The following is a 23,278-nucleotide window of genomic DNA, read 5'->3' as shown; positions in this document are numbered from 1 at the left end:
TCTCATGATCTATATGCTTTCCTGTCAGCTGATATAGACCATGCTTCCTAATCCAAATGACAACTCTAGCAGAGTTAGAGCCTCTAGGCCTGAGTCTCACTTTCCCATCCTAGAAAATAATCTCAAACCCATTCCCCTCAATCACTTAGACATAAAACAGATTAAATTTGAGCTCGAGTACCCACGATACATCTTGAACTCGTAAAAACTGACCTGAATTATGTTGTCTAAAAAAATACTTTGAGAACATTATGCCATTCTTCATTAAATGTGAAGTACTAGACTGGAGACTGACTAAAGGGTTCATGATGGCAAAGGGAAAGGTGTTCTGCATTGAGGAATCCACTTGGCTATGGGCATTTCCTCTCTTGTGTTTATGTGGTTATGTACTGCATGATCTCATGATTTCATGGATCTTGTTAAGCATAGTAGTGAGGTAGGTGAATTTACTCATTAAATTCTCAATGGTTTCCATGGATGCATTAGAATCTATTGGTTAAGTAGGGGTCTATGTATCCATATGTGCCACATCGTTGTGATGCTTACCTAGGAGTGGAGTGGTAAGTCTTCCATTTCCTCATTGTTAGGATCTACTTTTCCTCCTCTTATTCATCTTGGAAGATTTGTCCTATATATGCTTTTTATGGTTCTCTATGTGCATCTTCTCCTCCATTGGCACCCATCATGTCTATAAAATCCCATGGATTTGTTTGTTACTCATGTTTTTCTATATATTTCTTGGGTGAGTCTTGCAATCATTGATGACTAGACACTTTCTAGGCCATTATTGTGCTCCTTTTGTGAGTAGTGTGTTAATGAGCCAATTAACCGAGAAGAAGAAATTGAATTAGTATAAAAGTAGGCAGAGGCTATGGTTGTAGAGAAATATCCATATTCCCTCGAGCAATAGATCGATAACTTGCTCTAGGGTGCTTGTGCTACCTTCCCCACCATTCGTCCTTCCAACTAGAGTAATAATTTCAAAACCAGGAGTACAACTAGGAAAACATCTGATAATTTAAGCGCCTATTCTTATTCCATAATATGTAGATGCTAATCCTCACATTGCAGATTCATAACCATATACAAATCCTATTAGCTAAGTCTCATATTTCCCCTACAAATTGAAACTCATTTTGACTCTATTGGCGAACGCTGCTTGACATCTACACCTTATTTGAAACAACCTTTATACATTGGAACACATGCACAGATGATGGAACAAAACCTATAACAGTGTCAAATGTGAATGTCAAAATACCACTTGTTGGAACACTTCCAGATGCTAGTGTAACAAGCTATGATTTTCTCAATTAAGAAGTTTAGGCCTTAAATTTTAACCTAGGAAGTAAAAATCATACGCAGAGATGATCCTCTAAAGTCTCTTTCCTAAAAGCCATATTTACAAGTAGAACTGCAAAATGGATCTTAATTATGCAGGAATTTCATCTTCATTTTCAGTCACAAAATCTGGTGAAAGGCCAAGTCGCAGGAGATCATCTAGTAGAATGTCCACTGCCAATAGATAAACCCCTTGATGAATCTCTCCTAGATGTGGAAGTCATGGAACCAACCTTTTGTTAAAATCTAGATGCGTGGAATATTTATTTTGATGGTGCCAAGAAAAAACTCAGGGTAGGGGTAGGGATTGTTCTTTTACCTCCAAACAAGGAACCCCAGTACTTTACTTATATATTATAGTTCTATGTCACCAACAATGCCATTGAGTACATCACCTTTATTATCAGAGTCAAAGTTAATTCATCCTGAATGACAAAACACCTGATCCTATAATCTTTGTCCAATTCTTTCCACCTACCACCATGTACAAATTCGAGTCCCATTCAGTTACAGTCTCAAACAAATCACGCGAACCTACCATATACTTCAACGCACCACTGTCAACGTGTGATGTAGTCTCATTGATGGTACCTTTGGTGAAATGATAAACTATAACAAAATCCTCGTCATCCAACCTTCTCCGGAGGTCATCCGGCTTAAAGGATGTAGCAACACCAACTGTCTCCTTTCACTTCTTCATCACATTATCTCCCTTCTTCTTCCTTAAAATATTGGTCAAATAATGACCATATTCACCACTATTGTAACACCTCAACGATTTCAAGTCCTTGTTTTCCTTTCCCTTCATTATCCCTACAATAGCCATGTTATCATCAAAAGTATTCCTCTTATGAAGGTTCTCATCTATGATTCAGGTGGATATTGGTGGCCACCTACCTATTCTACCTAGACCCCCCAGTTGGTTTCATTTGTTTCCTTGTTCATTCCAGCATGTACTATTTTTAGTAGTTTTTCAAGTACTAAACTTCTGGAGCAATTTTGACCCCCTAAACAACGTTTTTTTGGGGCACACGGGAGGCTTATGACCATGAATAGGGGCTTGCGGTGAATCCTATAGTACTCAATGAGACTTTTCCAACAAGGTATCATATGTGCCAAACAAAGATAATATGACCAAGTTATGACACCGGGAAGTTGGTTGCCCAACTAACTCCAACATGGCTCACAAACTCTTGGTGTTACATCTCTTGGGTTAGGGTTTTGGTTTTTTAGGGATTTCTCATGTTTTCCAATAATAAATAGGCCCTTGAGCCTCATTGTAACACAGTTTAGAGGCATGTAGCCACCACATCTCTTCTCAGGGATAATCTATCATCACCTGAGCTATCTTATTTCCATTATGTTTGTAAGCATAGTTCAGTATTTTCTATTAATGAAATGAAGTGTTTTTCTGTTGCATCTGTGTTTATGATTATATATGTAAGTTGTTGCATTCAGGTTTAAGTTTGGATCAGTGGTATTAGAGCCATTTTCTCTTTCTCTATTTTTCTTTGTATGTCCCCTACAAGGTTAGGGTATAAGGTGTTAGGGCTTGATCTGGTTGAACCATTGCAAGGCCAGCCTCGCAAAACCCAATGACCTCCCATGGTAGAAGAAAATAAAGATGCGGGGGCAGAAGATCCTTTCAAAATGTTGCTCGTGGAAGCCCTCAAGTGACAGAGTGATGTGATGATGTATAAATTTTCGTAGATCCTTCAACAACTACCCATAGGCGATGCATCTTCATCCAACAACCACTCTATAGGTGCCACTCCTTTTAAGGTAAAAGTTAACTTTGATATGCCCATATTTGAAGGCCTGGTAGATGCAGATGTTGTAGATAAATGGCTAAATTTATTGGAAGTATAATTTTTAGTTCATGACTTTTCCAATCGAGAAAATATTACTTTCTCACTACTTAAAGTTGCCCCACACGTCAAGGATTGGTGGGAAACCTACTGTGAACAAAAAGACAAGAGTGAACCCTCACTGTTTTTAGCTACACCCACTTGGAATTCTTTTCAAGACACCATTAGGAACAATATTACCATGTTGGGAGCTATGAAGAAAAATACATAAAGTGGACCACGATATGGCAGTGAAGGGACCAAGATGTGTGAGATTTCACAAACACTTTCCATACCCTTCGCAAGAAGCTGGGTATCAAGGATACTGAGCGCCATTCAGTGCTCAAGCACTATGGATGTCTACACAAGTACATCTAGGATGAGATGGAGTTCCTAGACATTTCCTCACTCGGAACGGCATATCGGTATGCTGTCAAGATTGAGCAAAAGTTTAAATAAAAGAAGTGGGACTTTGGATTTGTGAATCTAAAGCAAGGAAAAGGCGCCCCAAACCACAAAAAAAGGGCCAAGCCAAGGCGACAATACCCAGGATAGCCCGCTGAAGCCTCAAGCAAAGAACAACACCCCAAAGACGAAGAAGGACATGGGAGAATGGTGTTAGTTCCATAGAAGCTCCACTCATAATACAAGTGAGTGTCGGGCCAAACAGTCACTAGTGGCCAAGATGAAGGCTTCTAAAACAAATGCAAGTTTTGACCCTAAATCAGAACGTGATAAAGGAACTAACAAAGGGAAGTAAATCATTGGTTTAGAGCCTAGTGCCATCGTTGCTACCACCAAGATCCAGAAGATTGAGCCTAAAGATCTAGAGGAGGGGGAATGCCTCTTCCACTCACAGATGTGGGTGAAGGGTTCTCCACTGCAGTTCATTGTCAACAATGGGAGACAAAAGAACCTCATTTCAGTAAAAGCCTTGAAGAGGCTAGACGTAAAGACTATAGCATATCCACAGTCATACAAGATTGATTGGCTTCACCAAGGACAATATCTTCGTGTCAGCTAGAAGTGTTTCCTTCCTTAAAGCATCAAGCCCTTCATGGATGAGGTACTGTGTGATGTTGCTCCTCTTGAAGTTTGTGATATATTGTTAGGACAACTGCACTTATGTATGTGACATGTTGTATATGAGTGTAGACCTTGCTCTTTGATTATTACTTTGGCTAATAATTTTTATAGGATACTGGAGGTAGCCCTACCTACCACCATCTCCTTGATCATTGCGAAGTGTTAAGTTATGGTATGTTCTATGCTTAGATCAGTTTACTTATCTTTCTTATTATTATCCACAGATTATCAATCACATGTACATTAAGTAAAGTGTAGATATAACATTTAAACGATCAACAGAAAACAAGCCAAGACAAGAGATACAAGATGTGGTGGCTAGCCAGGGACAAACCCCAATATGGGGAAACCCTTTGATCAAATCTTCTTTTATCTTCAATAATTCAGTAGAGAGAAATAACACAGAGATCTAATTTATGTCAATAGCAGCAAGCCCTAGATCAGCCCTAAACTAGGGCAGCAAACCCTAGATTGAACTCGTCAAGTCTCCACCAGTGAGTAGTTCACTGTGCACCAGTGCAAGACTTCGCAGTGCACCAGTCCAAGTCTTCGCCGCGCAACTTTGCTATGCACCAATCCAAGACTTCGATGCACATCAGTCCAAGACTTCGCCATGCGCTAGTCCAAGACTTCACTATGCACCAGTCCAAGACTTCGCCATGCACCAGTCCAAGACTTCGAACGACCTGTTTCAGGTCAGGTGAGAGAGAGAGCCTTTCTGCGTAGGGGAGAGAAGAGACTCTTTTCTGCACATGATAGAGAGAGATATGATGAGAAGTGAGTGAAAAAATGAGGAGGATTCGTCATGTATTTATTTCCAAATGTTGAAGGTGAATAGATGTGTCTGTTGGGCGTCTGAGCCTACATAAGTTGTTGGCCGACTTTGATAATTTTTCAATAATCAAAATAAATTCATATCTCCATAAATACTTATCGGAATAGGATGATCGTTAGATCAATCCTACACCTCTTAATGAGAGGAATCTAGGGAAAATATTATCAGCCATGAATAAGGTGATCCACATGGAGTTTGGCCCTAGTTTCCAATTTTAACACTCCCTCTCAACCAGGGAGAACTCCATCTGCAATTTGTTTGACCATCGCTACTATTCATCCATCAAATGCATTGCCTTGTACAGCTTGACCCCTGCTCTGCTTTGCTCTGATTTGTTTTGTTCTGCTCTGCTCAAACTATGAAGAAGAAGAAGTGATCAAGGATGTCTCATACCATCCTCCACTGACCAGAAGTCAGTCTGGAGTGTGTACCACTTTCACTAGTCCCAGACCAGTGTACTGACCCGAAGTCAGTTTTAGAGGGTCTACCACTCTCACTGGTCCCAGACCAGTATCATTGATCCCAGATCAATGGAGTTCATCCTAGCATAGGGAGTATGGTAGATACAATGATGTGTTCATCGATAGAACTACTATGGTCCCTATCCTCATTTCCGTGCTCATTGATAAGATGAGAGGTACTTCCCATGAGTCCCAGATTGCATGGGTAGGATGCCTCGATAGGAGAACTAATCATCTTGTCCACAAGAGAATGAATCATCCTATCCAGTGGATGCCATGGAGAACTAATAATCTTGGTCTATAGGAGAACAAATCATCCTATTCCACAATCGCCATGGAGAACGAATCATCCTAGCCCACAAGAGAACTAATCATCCTATTCCATAGTCGCAATGGGGTGTCAGGGGAAGGTTGAACCTTTTACCCTGTACAAAGTGCACCAACAGGGGATGGTGAGTTACCCTGTGGTCATATGTTGCTCCAAGAAGTACCCCGCGCCCCCCTAGAGCTCCTAGAGCTCAGTACATCATACTTGACCCTCAAAAGAGGGTCTCTAAAAGACTCCAAGTCATTCTCAGAAAGTCAGAAATTTGACCTTTCCTATGGGCTTTGTCAAAATGTCGACAACCTGTTCATCTGTACTGATATGTTGGAGCATTATAGCTTCCCACTACACCATGTCACGAATATAGTGGTACCTGATATCAATATGCTTGGAGCGATCATGGAATACGAGATTATCTAATAAATGAATCCTACTCTGGTTGTCACATAGGATCATAGTGGTATGCAATGTGAATCCAAACAGCTCACTGAAGATATTTCCTAACCAGACTACTTCACAGGAGGCCATGCTAGCAGCAATGTACTCTGCCTTGACGGTGCTCAAAGCCACAGACTTCTACTTCTTGCTCATCCAGGATATCGAAGCAAATCCCAAGGAGAAAAACCACCCGAAAGTGCTCTTACAGTCCACCACATTTCCTGCCCAATCATCATTAGTATATCCAAGTAGTCTCACATTTCCGACAGTGTATCTTAACCCATAAGTATTTGTGCCATGAAGATATCTCAACAGATTCTTGGCACCAATCCAATGTATGTGGTGAGGTTCAACCATGTGTTGACTCAACATGTTGACTACAAAGCATATATCTGGATGGTAGTTCACTAGGAACATCAATGCTCCGACGAGTTTATGATACTTGATGGTATTTCATAAAACAGGTCCAATAACACTATTGCTTAACTTCTTGAAGTCAAGCTCCATCGGGGTGGTTACAAGATTGTAGTTCACCATGCGTAATCTCTCCAATATCTTCACCACATATTTTCCTTGAGATAGGAAAATCTCCCCTGGTTTCTGCCAGACTTCCAGTCCTAGGAAATAGTGCATAAGTCCTAGGTCTTTCATCTCGAACTCAAAAGCCACCTCCCTCTTACATTCGTGAATGAGAGGGTCTGCACCTATTAGAAAGAGGTCGTCAATATATAGCACCAGTATGAGAGGCTTGTCATCTATAACCTTAAAGTAAAGGTTGGGGTCAGCTTCACTCCTCGTGAATCCCAGCTTCATGAAGTAGCTATCAATCCTCTCATACCATGCTCGGGGTGCTTGCTTTAGCCCATAGTGGGCCTTCTTCAACCTGCACACATGCGATTCTCGATCATGAATCTCAAATCCTTTTGGTTGCTCCACATAGACCTCTTCTTTTATCAAACCATGTAAGAACACAGTCTTGACATCCATATGATGTAGGTTCCATCCTCATGAAGTAGCAAGGGCTATGTTCGATCGGATGGTGGTATATCGAGCAACAGGTGCAAATATCTTGTCATAATCTATACCTTCCTTCTAGGAGAAGCCACGAGCGACAAAATAAGCATTATACTTTTCCGCACTTCCATCAACTGCATGCTTTATCTTGTAAAGCCATTTTGAAGTGACAACTGCCTTGTCTTGGGGTCTGGGGACTACATCCCAGACATCGTTCTTCATAATAGACTCATATTCTTCGATCATAGCATCCTTCCATACTTGATGCTTGATGACATCTGTGAATGATGAAGGCTCATTTTGGATGATCGTGCTCATGATGGTCAGGTATCCCTGATACTTGTTCGGTTTCTTACTTTCACGGAAGGTTCCTCGGGGTGCTGTGTGTCCTTTAGCATCATCACGTGTCCCCTAAGCCATGAAGGCCTCTTACTTGAAGAGGAGGGCTCAGGTAGAGGAGGATCAATAGGATCCAGGGGTTCTTCCACATCGGGCGTTGTCTCCTCTTCTTTTTCTTTCAGTTCCCTGGTGCCAGCTTCTTGAGTGTTCCTCAAAGTAGGAAGATTGTCCACTTTTCTAAGGGCCATATCTTCATTAAAGGTGACATCATGACTAATATCAACTTCCCTTTTACCATCTACATAGATTCTATAGCCCTTAGTATTTTCACTATAACCCACAAAGATTCATTTCTTTCTAAATGCACCCAATTTATCCCTTTTCTCTTTCAGCACATGAAAATATACCTGGCTTCCAAAAATTCTAAAATGAGATACATCAGGTTTCTTACTGGTGAAAATTTCTTCTGGAGTTTTGGAACCCAATGCTTGATGAGGGAATTGGTTTTATACATATACAACAGTGTTCGCAGCTTCGGCCCATAGAAACTTTGGAAATCTTTGATCATGGAGCATAGCACGGACAACTTCGACAATCATACGGTTCTTCCTTTCCGCCACACCATTCTGGTAAGGAGTATAGGGTGTAGTGGTCTCCCTATTAATGCCAGAAATCTTTACAGAAGTCATGAAACTCATTGGATTCATATTCAGTCCCATTATCAGTCCTTAGGATCTTGATCTTCTTTTCGATTTGATTCTCGATCAAGGCTTTGAAGTGTCGAAACTAGGAGAATACTTCATCCTTCTTTTTCAAGAAATATATCCAAGTCTTGCGAGAATAATCATCTATAAAAGTGAGGTAATATAAATATCCTCCCAAAGAGTTCACAGGCATCATACCAAATATGTTTACGTGAACCAACTACAATATATCGAAGGTCATGCTTTGCCTTGAGGGGAATGATCCCCTTTTGAGATTCCCTTTGGCACATTCTGGACATACACCTTCTTGCTCTAATCTGAACTCGGGCATCCCAGTTACCCTTTTTCTTACATCAGGTAGAGATTTATAATGAAGGTGAGCAAACCTTCAATGCCATAATTTGGACTGAAGAGATGTGTCACAAGTCATGACACCCAATGGACCTCCTCTGACCTGATATAATGAATCAACTCAAAACCCAAGAGTAAAAGAATCTTTAATGTTCTTTTTCCATACACGTACCTTGCCATTGCTGAAAGCCACCTTGTAGCCTTTGTCTTCCATTGCTGAAATGGACACCAGGTTCTTTTTGAGATAAGGTACATATAATACATCTTGTAAGTTGATGGTATTACCCTGATTTAGTTGAAGAGTGACATTTCCTACACCTTTTATGAGATATTTTGAATTGTATCCAAGAAAAATTTCCGAGTTGGTTTCTTTCTCTACCAGATTATAGAGAGCTTATTTCCAACCAGTGAAGTGCCTTGAGGCACCACTATCAATAAGCCAATTTCCCAGTAAGTCCGGGGGAGCAGTAGTAGATAGAGAAGCTGGTAGATAATATTCATCTTGATTATTGTCAACAATGTTAGATTCATACCTAGAATTTCTTCTTGAGTGGTTGTCCTCTTCCTTGATTTCCGTAACTTCTTTTACCTCTGCTATTTAAATTGTCATTCCTTTGATTGCTTTAAGATGGATTTTGATCATCATCTCGGTGTGAGTCCCTTTTATCAGGGCACTCCCTTGCATAGTGAACCATTTTATTGCAATTGTAACATCTTCCTTTTCTTCCACCCTTTGGTCCAAGCTTTCCTTTGAATTTAGCCTCGAAATTGTTTCTTCTTTTAGTATGAGAAGAAAACGTAGAGGGATGACCTTTAAGTATGGGTATTTCTTACTCTTCCATCCTTATTTCTTCTTGAATGCATCTGGCCATTAATTCCTCAAATCCAGGAATTACGTTATTGTTGAGAAGAGTAGTCCTGAATATATACCATTCAGATGGTAGTTCTCCAAGAGTGATGAGTGCCATTTCCCTGTCAATAATTACTTCCCCAATAGATAGGAGATTGTTCTAGATCTAGGTGATTCTTAAGAAGTATGCTTGCATACTCTCATCTTTTCCCTTCTTAATTTCCTTTAGCTTATTTCTAAGGAACAAGACTTGATTTGCATCATTATTTTTAAATAAACTCACCAGTCTATCGTAGATTTCCTTGGAGGTGTTCAGCTCAGAGACATAGGCCACCAAGCATTTTTCTATAGAGTCTCGGATGATCTTCTTTGCTTTGAATTCTCCCTTAGTCCATTTGTTCCTAGCAGCAATGGATGCATTTGGTGGAGCCTCAAGAATTCCACCTCTCACGTGGTCCAACACTTCCTGTTCTTCTAATGTTAGATCGAGAGACATCTTCCATCCGTGATAGTTAGATTTCTCATGGAGTTTGTCTTCAGCAGGGAAGTGTGTTGAGGACCCCATGATTTCTTTCAGATAGCCTTGCCAACCTTCTCTTCAGTGTTTGCTCTTGCTCTTACTTGGGCTTTGTATTCACCTCAACTCTGATACCATGTTAAGTTATGGTATGTTCTATGCTTAGAGTAGTTTACTTATCTTTCTTATTATTATCCATAGATTAACAATCACATGTACATTAAGTAAAGTGCAGATAGAACATTTGAACGATCAACAGAAAACAAGCCAAGACAAGAGACACAAGATGTGGTGGCTAGATAGGGACAAACCCCAATATGGAGAAACCCTTTAATCAAATCTTCTTTTATCTTCAATAATTCAGCAAAGAGAAATAGTACAAAGATCTGATTTATGTCAGCAGCAGCAAACCTATATCAAACTCATCAAGTCTCCACCAGTGAGTCATTCACCATGCACCAGTCCAAGACTTCGTCGTGCACCAGTACAAGACTTCGCCATGAAACTTCGCCGTGCACCAGTCCAAGACTTTGCTACGCATCAGTGTTATCGGGAAATCTAGTGTCTATGCAGAGCTGCTAGTCCCACTAAGGCTGGTAGCTACCTTAGAAACAAACAAACTAAAACCACTTTCATTTTCCTTTATAAAAAGTAGATAAGAGGGGAACAAAGGAGACCAACCTCTGTCTTGCGCTTGGTTCCTTGCTTGAATCCTCTCCCTTCTGATAGATCTTTGCCACTCGCTTCCTCGTCTACCTAGCTTCAAAGAGCACCTGTAGAATCAAAGTAGCATAACACTATCTAAGAACAGAGATCTACTATCATAAACAATATAGGACCAGATATATATTGACCACACAAATGCATATATTATCAATCATACAAGAATGTGGAGGAAAACTTGAATAGCTTTATTAATAATCAAGAATAGCAAAGAGGATTACAACCAATTTTTTTGACCCAACGTCATCCTCTCAGCAAGAAAGCCCTTCTTCACCTCATGAAAATCTTAGATCACCCAACACTATGATGTTACACCAAGATACCAACAGCACTTCCTTACAAGATACAAAATTCCAGCCTCTAGATCTCTGGGATGAGGGATCCATATATAGATGTTTGCAAGGGGGGTGAGTCAGCTTTTGAGATTCGATTAGTGTCCTCTCTCTAATAGTTCTTGATTCCACTTGGAGATTGATGATCTCTTACTCATCCCTAGGCGAATGCAGAGAGGCAAGTGTCACAGGAGAAGTTTCTGGAAGATTCCATGATCTTCCACCTCACAAATTGACCCTGCCATTTATCCGCTCTCGCCCATCGCACCCCATAGAAGGGCTTTTCAGTATGCATCGCACCTCTCGTGTGAATTTAGGTGGGATGCAGCGCACTTTGACCATGGAGCAGGTGAGATGGTCCAGTTTTGACCAGTTCTGAGTAGTTTTTCATGGAGAACTTCTGGGAGATGATGTAATCAGCTGACCTTGTTCTTTTAGGGGTTGGAACAACACTTTTAGGGACTTAGGAGCCCTTGGTTTACGGACATTTATGATTGGGGTTGCAGTGCCCAAAAATGTCTATAACAATCAGTCCAAGACTTTGTTGTGCACCAATCCAAGACTTCACTATGCACTAGTCCAAGACTTCACCATGCACCAGTCCAAGAGTTCGAACGACCTGTTTTGGCTTGGGTGAGAGAGAGAGCCTTTCTGCATAGGAGAGAGAAGAGACTCTTTTTCTGCACAGGAGAGAGAGAGATATGATGAGAAGTGAGTGACCAAATGAGGAGGAGTCATCCTATATTTATATCCAAATGTTGAAGGTGAATAGATGTGTCTATTGGGTGTCTGAGCCTACATAAGTTGATAGTCGACTTTGATAATTTTTCAATAATCAAAATAAATTCATATCTCCATAAATACTTATCGGAATCAGATGATATTCATATCAATCCTACACCTCTCAACAAGAGGAATCTAGGAAAAATATTATCAGCCATGAATAAGGTGACCCACATGGATTTTGGCCCTAGTTTCCAATTTTAACACAAAGCAATGGAGTAAGATCATTTTCCTTATGATTCGCCCTCATGGAAAGAAGAAGGTTGTGGCCATGAATTCCACGTAGGGCTCCTCTGCACAAAAGTAGCAGATGGAAAAGGTCGTGGAGGAGCACAGGGATATTTTTGCCTCGCCCACAGGGGTACCTCTGTACTGTCAGGTCAAGAACACCATCGATCTGACCCCGGGTGCACCAATGACCAATGGACCGTTCTATCAATGCTCTGTTTTGGATAACGATGAGGTCAAGAGGTTGATTCATGAATGATTGTAGAAAGGGAACATTAGGCCAATCTCATCACCTTATGGGAGCCCGATTGTATTGCTACCAAAGAAGAATGGGACCTGGAGCTCTGTATTGACTATCGGATGCTGAACAAAATCATTGTCCAGAATAGTACCCAATCCCACAAATTAATGACCTTTCTGTAATAGCTCAAGTGGGCCAAATATTTCAGCAAGATTGACTTGAAGTCAGGTTATCACCAGGTGCCTATCAAACGCTTCGATGTGTGGAAGATTGCCTTCAAATCTAAGGAGGGCCTTTTTAAATGGTTGGTCATGCCGTTTAGATTAATGAACACCTTTGCAACCTTCATGAGACTGATGGATGGCATATTACACCCCTTCACCAATGCATTCATGGTGGTGTATGTAGATGACATCTTGATCGTTAGGAAGAGTTGGGAAGAGCACCTCCACCATACTCAATAGGTCCTTAAAACTTTGCGCCAACACAAGTTGTGTGATAAATTGGAGAAATGCACCTTTGGCCTGACCCAGGTTCAATATCTGGGTACATCATTGATGAGCAGGGTGTGCATGTGGACCCATCCAAGATATAAGTTATTTGGGATTGGCCAGCCCCAACCACTCTAACATAGCTCCACAATGTTTTGGGTCTTGCCAATTTCTACCGTATTTTCATGTTGGGGTTCTCTCATATCACTTGGCCTTTAAGTCAAGTCACCAAGGGCAGAGCGAAAGAAATTTTTTTTTGGTCAGAAACCCAACAACAAGTGTTCTCTAAGTTGAAGAATCACCTTTGTTCTGCACCAGTGCTCACATTACCAGACCTGTAACCACCATTTGAGATTGAGACAGATGCCTCCGACTATGCTATTAGTGCGGTTCTTACTCAGTGTGGGCATCCAGTGACTTACCATAATGAGACACTTTTAGAAATATTTTGAAAGTCCCCACTTATGACAATAAATGTATTCCATTATGCAGACCTACCATCAATGGAAGCATTACATTCTGGGGAAGGAAACGGTCATCCACATAGACCACCGACTTCTAGAGTTCATACAGGCACAAGGGAAGTTACAGAATGATCACCATCTGTTTATTTTACGTATGTTCTATGCCAGAGAAATTTATCTCAATTTTCACAATTAGCTCAATGTCTTTTCCAGATTAGCAATCACATCAACATTAAAGTAAACTGCAAATAGAACATAAATACAAATTGTAGAGGACAAGACAAGACAAGAGGGAGATGTGGCCTAGCTAGGGACAAACCCCAATGTGGGGAAACACTTGATCAATTATTCTTATATGTTCTTCAATAGTTCAACAGAGAGAGAGAGAGAGAGATAATACATTTACAACTGAAGTCAACGCTTTGAATTATTTGAATGAGAGCATAGATCATCTCTAAGAAGATGATACATGAGATCAGTTGAAGACATATTGCTTCAACTAATTCTCCAAGTTTACTCCTTCCCCTATCATCGTGTTGCATCTCGTCATCATGTTGCACCTCACCGTGCTGCACCATGTTGCACCCATCATCACAATGCTAGACCTCATGACTGCTGCACCTAATGTTGTATTGTTGTCCCATGTGTCATGGTTGAACCATGTTGTCCTTGTTTACTATCCCATTGATTGCTTGTTGTCCCTTGCATGCTTGTACCATTTCATGATTGGTGTACTTATTGCTAAGTACCATACAACTATCCCAATGTTAGTTTGTTGTCCCTTGCATGCTGCTGTACCATACAACTATCCCAATGTTAGTTTGTTGTCCCTTGCATGCTGCTGTACCATACAACTATCCAAATGTTAGTTTGTTGTCCCTTCTATTGATGATGAAGTTCCACCAATGTCACTGAACATAGGCCTATATTAATGTGCCCTCTAATAATCCTCTTCGCTTCTCCAAAGGTTTCCAACCAAGGTGTTCAACATAGTGATTTCTCTCATAGAATTTACTGTTCATAAACTACATCAAGTTTGCACCCTTTTCTCCATCCAAGTGACTGTACTATTATCAATACAGTCCTAACATATGCTACCTTGTTGGATATACTTCAACGTATACCCTTCAACACTCTTATCCATGTCATACAAGCCGCTTTCAAACCTTCCTCATCTACCTAAATCTTGACACTATTGCCGTCCAAATCTAAAGTTAGATTAGGCATCTCCATGGCTGCGAATGTGGCATGCTTGAATAGTATTCATTTTGATTTTGTTAAGGGCTCCTCTTTCCAGCGAATAGGAAGCCGCCTCTTGCTGCATAGAACCCTCACTGACTACAAATTATATCACCTTGAGGACTATGGTTAGGGAAACATAGAGGCCTCTTGAGATTGCGTATTAGAGGATTGCATGTAGGGAGATGAGGCCTCCTATTTCTAGCATATAGGAGTCTTATTAAATTGTGGATGAAGGACAACATCTAGTGTGGAATAAGGTCGACAGTTGGGGCATATATGGACTATGACTAGGGAACAAACAGAACTATAGCTAGGGATCTTTTGAACAACATATAGGTCTCTCTCCTTAGGGCTGTGTATAGGTTCCTTTTAGGACAGTGGATAAGGTCTCTTCTTAAACCCTCCATGGCTCTGTATTACTGCTTCTTCATAGGGCAGCATTTAGGGCTTCTCCATAGGGAATCGTTAGGGCTTCCTTCACCGTGCTAGATCTCCCCTTCCTCTTGCGTCTAGGGCTTCTTAATTAGAACATCGTAGAGCCTAGGGCACTCCCTCTAGATTAGGGCAACATTATTCTTTAGGATCTCTCCTCCTACTAAAACCCAAAGATAAGTAGAGAGGAAGAGATCCCAAGTGTGTGTTGAAAGGACTTGAAGGCCACCTCTATTTATACTAAAACGTTTAGTACAAGTGGGGTTTATTTGGTTGCAAATTGACCTTGACGAATTGTCTCATAACACTAGTAAATTCATATCTCCATGAATACTTATCGGAATCCGATGATCTTTAAATCAATCCTACACCTCTCAATGAGAGGGATCCAAGAAACATATGAGTTGCCATTAATAAGATGACCCACATGGAGTTTGGCCCTAGTTTCCAATTTTAACACTCCCTCTCAACTAGGGAGAACTCCATCTGTTGATCCATATGTCTGATTGTACTATCTCTTCCATTAGTGCCCTGCACTGTTGTACTCTACTCTGCTCCACTGAGCTCTACTCTGTTCTTCTCTTTTGAGCTCTTCTCTACTCTACTATGATGAGCTCTGCTCTACTGTTGAACCATGAAGAAGAAGAATTGATCTAGAATGTCTCATATCATTCTCTACTAAACCAAAGTCAGTTTCATTTGAAGAGAGTGCGTCATATCACCCTTACTGACCCGAAGTTAGTTTTATTGATCCCAGATAAATATCACAAGAGAGTGTCTCAAACCACTCATACTAATCCCAGATCAGTTGGAGTTCATCCTAGTGTTATCACTCAAGTTGTTCCCCAAAAGATCTAAGAAAAGGGAATACGACCGAGGTAACCGCTAACCAGTCTTTTCGCTACAGATTCTAGCCAATCTGCAACCAGAGATGGCTCTCTCTTTATGATTTAGATTTGTTTTGCTATATGTTAGGCTAGTTATGAAGCACAAATATTTTTTTGGTGTTTGGAAGGTGACATTCAGTACAACATGGCTGCAATATAAGAGAATTTCAGACCATTGGGTTAATGGATTCAGTTGAAAATGAACCTCTGGTATGGTTTCTTGGGAAAAAGGAGGACTAAAGAGAAAGATAATTAAACATAGAACAATTTTCAAGCTGGAATAAGATGAAATGAGGTTAGGGAATGAAAGGCAGTCAAGAATCTTTCATTATGCTAACAGAGGGAAATTGAATAAATATTACCAAGGAGTAGTTAAGAATTCCTTGATTATATCTAGAGTGAAAGAACCAGGGAGACAGGAGTAGTTAAGAATTCCTGCCTATGCTAGTCCTGTAGAAAACATAAAAATTGACAGGAATTGAACACAGAGTACAACAAAGTAAATTCTGGGCTATTCTTTTTTCCTGCAATTAGAACATGATATATAGATGATAAATAAACATAGGAACAATAAAACAAGGGTAAAAAGACTTATTGATCCATGAGGTAACACGAGAATTCTGCAACCTATTCTTCTGCCATTAATTCCACAATCAGAAAATTCACCAGCAAAGTATTCCAACAATCTTTATTCAAAAGTGTTCTCAAATTACAGCGCAGGTCTAGAATGATATTCACCAACCAACAACAATACATATCTTGAGGAGGTATTTATAAAAAAAAAGTTACAAAATATCTCATAGAGAAAATATCAAGCATTAACTTCATCCATCTACTTCTTTAAAGGTAGTAAATGGCTTTGGAAACAAAGAGCAATGAATACAGGAGTAACTTGCGTTGTGCTGGCTGCCTTAGGTGGTCTGATATTTTTGACTTTTTGACTCAACCAGTCGGCTGATAGCTGTCTCTTTATCCTGCGTTCCTACGTTGCCTGATCCTTCCATCTATGCCCGATTTCTCTTTAATGCATTTTGGCGTGAACTCCTTCCTTGATGTCTTCATATTTATGATATGTGGCACATGCATTAAATTTGATTAAATGTAGACAATCAAAAAGAATTAGTGCCGACACTACCTTGGTAAAAACCTCCAACATGCCCTGCCACCATTGGTCTGTTGGCAACTGGTGGCTTTGTAGTTTTATTAATGTTTCATCAGCTTCAGTGTACCTGTAGTAATTGGGTTGGACTTCAAAAAGATGTGTCATCTCATGTTCAATATAGAACAAATTTTCTAACTTGTCATATAAGCTCCGTCTAGAGGGAGGTACTGTGTCTTCTGAAATGCTTGATGATGCTGTGATTTGATTGGTAACATAGGTATTTACCCTATGAGCATACTGTTCATGTGTTAATAGTCTTTGATTGCTGGTTAATAAGCTGGGTAACCCTTTGCTCTGCAACACTGCAAACTTTTCTCTGAAGGAATTTATCTCTGTCTGCATTTCATGGCACTTTCTTTCCAGGTTTTGTACAAAATTCCTCATGGTCAACACCTTTTTCAATGTCAAAATTGTACCTGTTCTGTCCTGAATATCTAGAGCTGTTAGCTGCTCTCTGGTATGAGTATTCAAAAAATGAATAATTTTATTGGCCTGTTCGAGCTTGTTTTCTAATAATGCTCTGGCTTTTTGAGTCTCAACTTGAGCTATCTCTATCAATTCAATCTGGTCATGGATAGTTTGTATTGATGTCCATTGATCAGTGATGGACTGGCCAATTTTAGTCCACAAAATTGTTTTGATTTCTGCCAGAGTTTTGTGAAGAGTAAGGTCCTTCTCCAAGGATTTTACCTTATTTTCTAGGGCCTTTACTTCTCTTGTTTTCTCAGCCACATTTATTTTTGATTTATCATAATTCACCTCTATCTTGGCCAGTTTTTCTTTGGCTTCCTTTAGCTCTGCCATTTGGAGTTCTAAAGCATTTATTTCCTTCATCATCTCTTCCATGCTCAGGCTGATATCTGGTACTGTTGTTATTGCTGCTATAGTTGTTGTTGAAGCTGAAGTACCTGCTATTGATTCTGGGACAATGGGAGGGATTGCTGCTGTAGTTGTAGGAGGAGCTGTTGTGCTTATTGGAGCTATTTCTGGTGGTTGGGAGGCCAACTCTCCCTATTTTCCTTGTAATTCTTTCTCCAATGCCTTCTCTATTTCTGCCAGTCTTTCATTCATCCTCATTAGCAAACTCACCACGTCCTCCTCTTCTTTCTGTTGTGCAACTCCTGTGGTTTGAGGGGACATGGTAATTGGCAACTTGAGCTGCTTCAATATCCAGTTTAGCAATCACATCAACATGATGGTAAAATGCGTTCAGAACATAAACATAAGCAATAAAAGATAAGCCAAGACAAGAGGACACAATATGTGGCACCAACAAGGGACAAACCCTAATGTGGGGAAACCCTTGATCAATTTTTCTTATAGTCTTCAATAGTTCAATAGAGAGAGGTAGTACAATTTACAAATTTGATAATTTATAACAACGAAAAAAGAGCCCTAACTAGAAAATTCAATGCTGGTCAACAAGGAATATTTGACTTTCAAAAATTTGGTCAAATTTGGTCAACTCTAGCCTCCAAAAACCAAGATGAATCAGCCCTCAAAACAACCCAAAACTAGACTAGTCAATTCTAGTCAAACAACCAACCTACGGTGAGCCCTGGATGCAGTCAACGCTGGTCAAAGTTAATTTTTAGCCTTGATTTTTGTGACCATAAATGTGGCCCTCCAAAATAGAGATAGACCTCACAAAAATGTAGTCAAAGGAGATCAACGCATGCTGGTCAATGCTTGGTCAAACTGTCTAGAAATTTGGCCTCTTAAAATTTCAGCCTCCTGAAATTTTTCTCTCCTGAAATTTCAGCCTTCTAAAATTTCAGACAAGAGAGGCCCAAAAATCCTTACCCAATCAATGAGGAGAGAGAGAAGTGTGAATATGAGTGTGTCCAGATGAGGCTAAGTCACCTTCTATTTATATGCAACGTTGAGGATGAATAGACGTGATTGTTGGGCTTCTGAGCTTACATATGTTTGCTGGCTGATCTTGACAATTTGACCATAATCAAAATAAAATCATAACTTCATTTGTACATGTCAGAATTGGATGATCTTTAGATAAATCCTACACCTCTTGAAGAGAGGAATCCAAGAAAAATATTAGTTGTCATAAATAAGATGACCCATGTGGAGTTTGGCCCTAGTTTCCAAATTTAACAACAAACAACATACCTTTCTTGGACATCTTCTTCTTACTTGTACTCCACAACTGAATGCACACAATAATTCTAAGGTTTTGGTCCTATTTTAGGGCTCCACAAGACTACCCTAAAGTCAACCTATATTTTCCTTTAGAACCCATGCAAATCCCCACTCTGAGGCTTTGAAATCCCTACATTGTACCCTTAATAAATGTAGTCTGGATCCAGCTAATTTTCATGCCTTTCAACCTTGAAATATGAATATCATAGGGGATCGACCCTCTTTCTACTGTACTGCAAAATCTATATCTAATAACAAATAATTTTCTCACACTTGTGCACAAAAATCTGCCTCTCCAACTCAAACAACCTTCACCCTAACTAGGTCTGTCCAAAACGCATAAAATATGCCAAAAACTCATCCTTCCTTCACTTGGATTTTCCCTTATAGGTTTGCAGATACTTCAAATTTATTTCTCCTTTGATTAATGCACTTGGATGTGTGAGTGAATGAGCTAATCTCATTCTCTATTTATAGAGTTCTAGGTGGGTTTCACTAGCCACCTAGGGTCACCATATTTCACCATGCCAACCTTAACAAATTGTTAAAAATCCATAAAATCATAGTATATTAACTATTTTTATTCATCTAACGCAACCACATTAATTTCTTTGGTGCCCCTTATCTCCTTAAGGGTGCCCCACATTCCCTTAATGAACAAACCATCAGAATATCCACTCGGTTTTCTACCCACAACTTTGGGTGCAAACCCTCTTGCTCGGGTACACTTCCCACAAATCCCATGTGTGTAAAACTTCTTTGAAACCCAATACCCTAAGCGATGGGAGTACCTCTCAAGCTACATAAATCAACACTCCCTCTTAGTGAGGTAGATACTTCCACCACTTGGAAGTATCTCATCATAATCATAACTTGACGACACTAGCCCAACTCTTGACATTCACAACTATAGCATACCCTATAGAATGAACCACGCTCATCTCGGTAGTGTCTCTACCACCAAAATATTCTTCCTTCTTCTTCCTTTCCCAATGGGAATTCATGTTATCCCATGGTTCTTTCTTGCCAGCATAAGTCCCCTTGTTTCCCACCAACCACGCACTCTTCTTGGGTTGTGGATTCTCGCTATGAACCTACATACTCCCACTAAAATGTGCTTCCCTTTGAGACTCAGGAACCACTTACTTCTTCTCATGATCTATATGCTTTCCTGTTAGCTGATATAGACCATGCTTCCTAATCCCAATGACAACTCTAGCAAAGCTAGAGCCTCTAGGCCTAAGTCTCACTTTCCCATTCTGGAAAATCATCTCAAACCCCTTCCCCTCAATCACTTAGACATAAAACACATTAAATTTGAGCTCGGGTACCCACGATACATCTTGAACTCGTAACAACTGACCTGAATTATGTTGTCTAACCAAATACTTTGAGAACATTATGCCATTCTTCATTAACTGTGAAGTACTAGACTGGAGACTGACTAAAGGGTTCATGATGGCAAAGGGAAAGATCTTCTACATTGAGGAATCCACTTGGCTATGGGCATTTCCTCTCTTGTGTTTGTTAGAAAATTATATATTACGGAGCAATGGAACACATAAAATATTGCAGAAATATAAACACAGAAAATGCATAAAACAAGAGAGACACAGATATATGTGTTTCACCCAGTTTGGGCTACATCCACCTCGAATAGCCAGTCCTTCCTTTCTATTATCCAGAAAAATGAAGAGACACAACCTACAACAAATCCGCTATAATATCCTCTGTTTTCTCTCACAGTCTCACCTCTCTGTTTCTTGCTCACAGAATACACACCTATTACACAACCTCAAATACAATGCCCTCATACAAAGAGAGGGGTTGCCTTCTAGGGAAAAAAACCCTAAACTAAACAGAAGTTCTACCGTCAAATCATCTGCCTAATGAACGACCTAGATTGACTAGAAATTACTATACTTTTACAAGGCAATTTTACATCTGTTTTTAGCTTTGGGGGCACTGCCCCCAAGCCCCTGCCAGGGGACCGTTGGCCCCTGGACCCCACAGCCGTGGGGATCGCCCCCCTGGACCCCCGTGGGGGGACAAGTCCCCCTTGCATCCCCCCGCGTGGAGGGGTGTAAAAACTTCTTGGGGTATACATCCGGCTGAAACAAAGACCTCTGAACAATCATGCTCCACACACAACAATCTCCCACTTGGAGAATGATTGTAGCAACTTCATCGTTGCTTCATTTGTTGGACAATGACTCCTCTTTGGACATGGTTGTTTCTCATCTTCATCGTCATCCTTGAAGACCAATTGAAACTGAGCATATTCTGAATTTCTCCCTGGCTACAACTTTTGTTAGCATATATTCAGGATTCTGGCTAGTGTGTAACTTTTCCAGCTTCAACTCTCCATCTTCCAACACTGATCGTGTGAAATGGTACTTGAGCTGTATGTGTTTAGTCCTGGAATGAAATGTTGAGTTCTTTGCAAGATGAATGGCACTTTGGCTATCACTATATAACGTGCCCATATCATGCTCCTTACCCAATTCACCCATAAACCTTTGTAACCAAATCATTTCTTTACTAGCCTCTGTAGCAGCAACATACTCTACTTCTGTTGTTGAAAGTGCAACAACACTTTGGATTTTTGAAACCCAACTGACAGTTGTTCCATGAAAATTAAATACATATCTTGTAGTGCTCCTCATTTTATCTCTGTCACCTGCCATATCTACATCAACATATCCCTGTAGAGAAATGTTTGAACCACCAAAGCATAATGCTTGATTTGTGGTACCTTTCAAATATCTGAGAATCCATTTCACTACCATCCAATGTTCCTTTCCTGGATTGTTCATGTACTTGCTTACAACTCCCATTGCATGTGCAATATCAGGCCTTGTATAGATCATTGCATACATTAAGCTTCCAACTACTGATGCATATGGAACTTTAGACATATAATCCATGTCTTCTTGGGTCTTTGGGCGCATTTCCTTACTAAGTTTGAAATGGCTAGCAAAAGGTGTACTAACTGGCTTTGCATTGTGCATATTAAATATTTTCAACACCTTTTGTATGTACTCATTCTGAGACAATGTTAATTTGCGATTTTTCCTGTCTCTAGTTATTCTCATACCAAGGATTTGTTTTGCAGCTCCCAAATCCTTCATTGAAAATGAATTTACCAATTTTCTTTTGAGCACATTTATTTCCTGCAGGTTAGACCCTGCAACAAGCATGTCATCTACATACAATAACAATATAATATAGTTGCCATCATTTTTCTTTTTCAGATAAACACAATGATCAGAGTGACATCTAGTATAACCTTGTTCAGGCATAAACTTGTCAAACTTTAGATACCACTGCCTTGGAGCCTGTTTTAAGCCATACAAGCTCTTCTTCAACTGCACACCAGTTTCTCCTTCCCTTTTACCTATGGCTGCTGCATATATATCTCTTCCTCCAAATCCCCATGGAGAAAGGCTATCTTTACATCTAACTGCTCAATATGCAGATCTTTAGCTGCTACTAGACTTAAAATAGTTCTGATTGAAGTCATTTTAACAATAGGAGAAAATATTTCATCAAAATCAATACCTTTCTTCTGTGCAAACCCCTTCACCACAAGTCTAGCTTTGTACCTTTGTTTCCTCCATCTTCTTCCTTCAGCTTGTAAACCCATTTATTTTGCAATGTAGTTTTACCTGGAGGAAACCTAACTAAGTCCCAAGTTTGGTTATGTATTAAGGAGTCCATCTCTTCTTCCATGGCTACCTCCCACTTCTTCCTACTTTCAACCTGCATTACTTGTTCATAACATTCAGGTTCACCAGAATCAGTCAACAATAAATAATATAATGGAGAGTATCGTTCAGGGGGTCTACTTATCCCAGTAGATCTTCTAACACCACTTTCAGGTGTTTGGGGTGCCTGTTGCTGTTGTGGTGATTGGTGTTGTTGTGGTTGTTGATTATTATTATTTTTAGGCACCTTTACTTTTTCAGTGATTTCATCAAGAACTGCATATTCCTTGTTTTCTTTTTCCTGTTTCTTTTCCTGCAACT

Source organism: Pinus tabuliformis, chromosome 7 (genome assembly GCF_031772625.1).
Source record: "Pinus tabuliformis cultivar Carrire ecotype Pingquan chromosome 7, CPIR1, whole genome shotgun sequence".
Lineage (NCBI taxonomy): Eukaryota > Viridiplantae > Streptophyta > Pinopsida > Pinales > Pinaceae > Pinus > Pinus tabuliformis.
Note: the sequence above shows the minus strand (reverse complement) of the source record.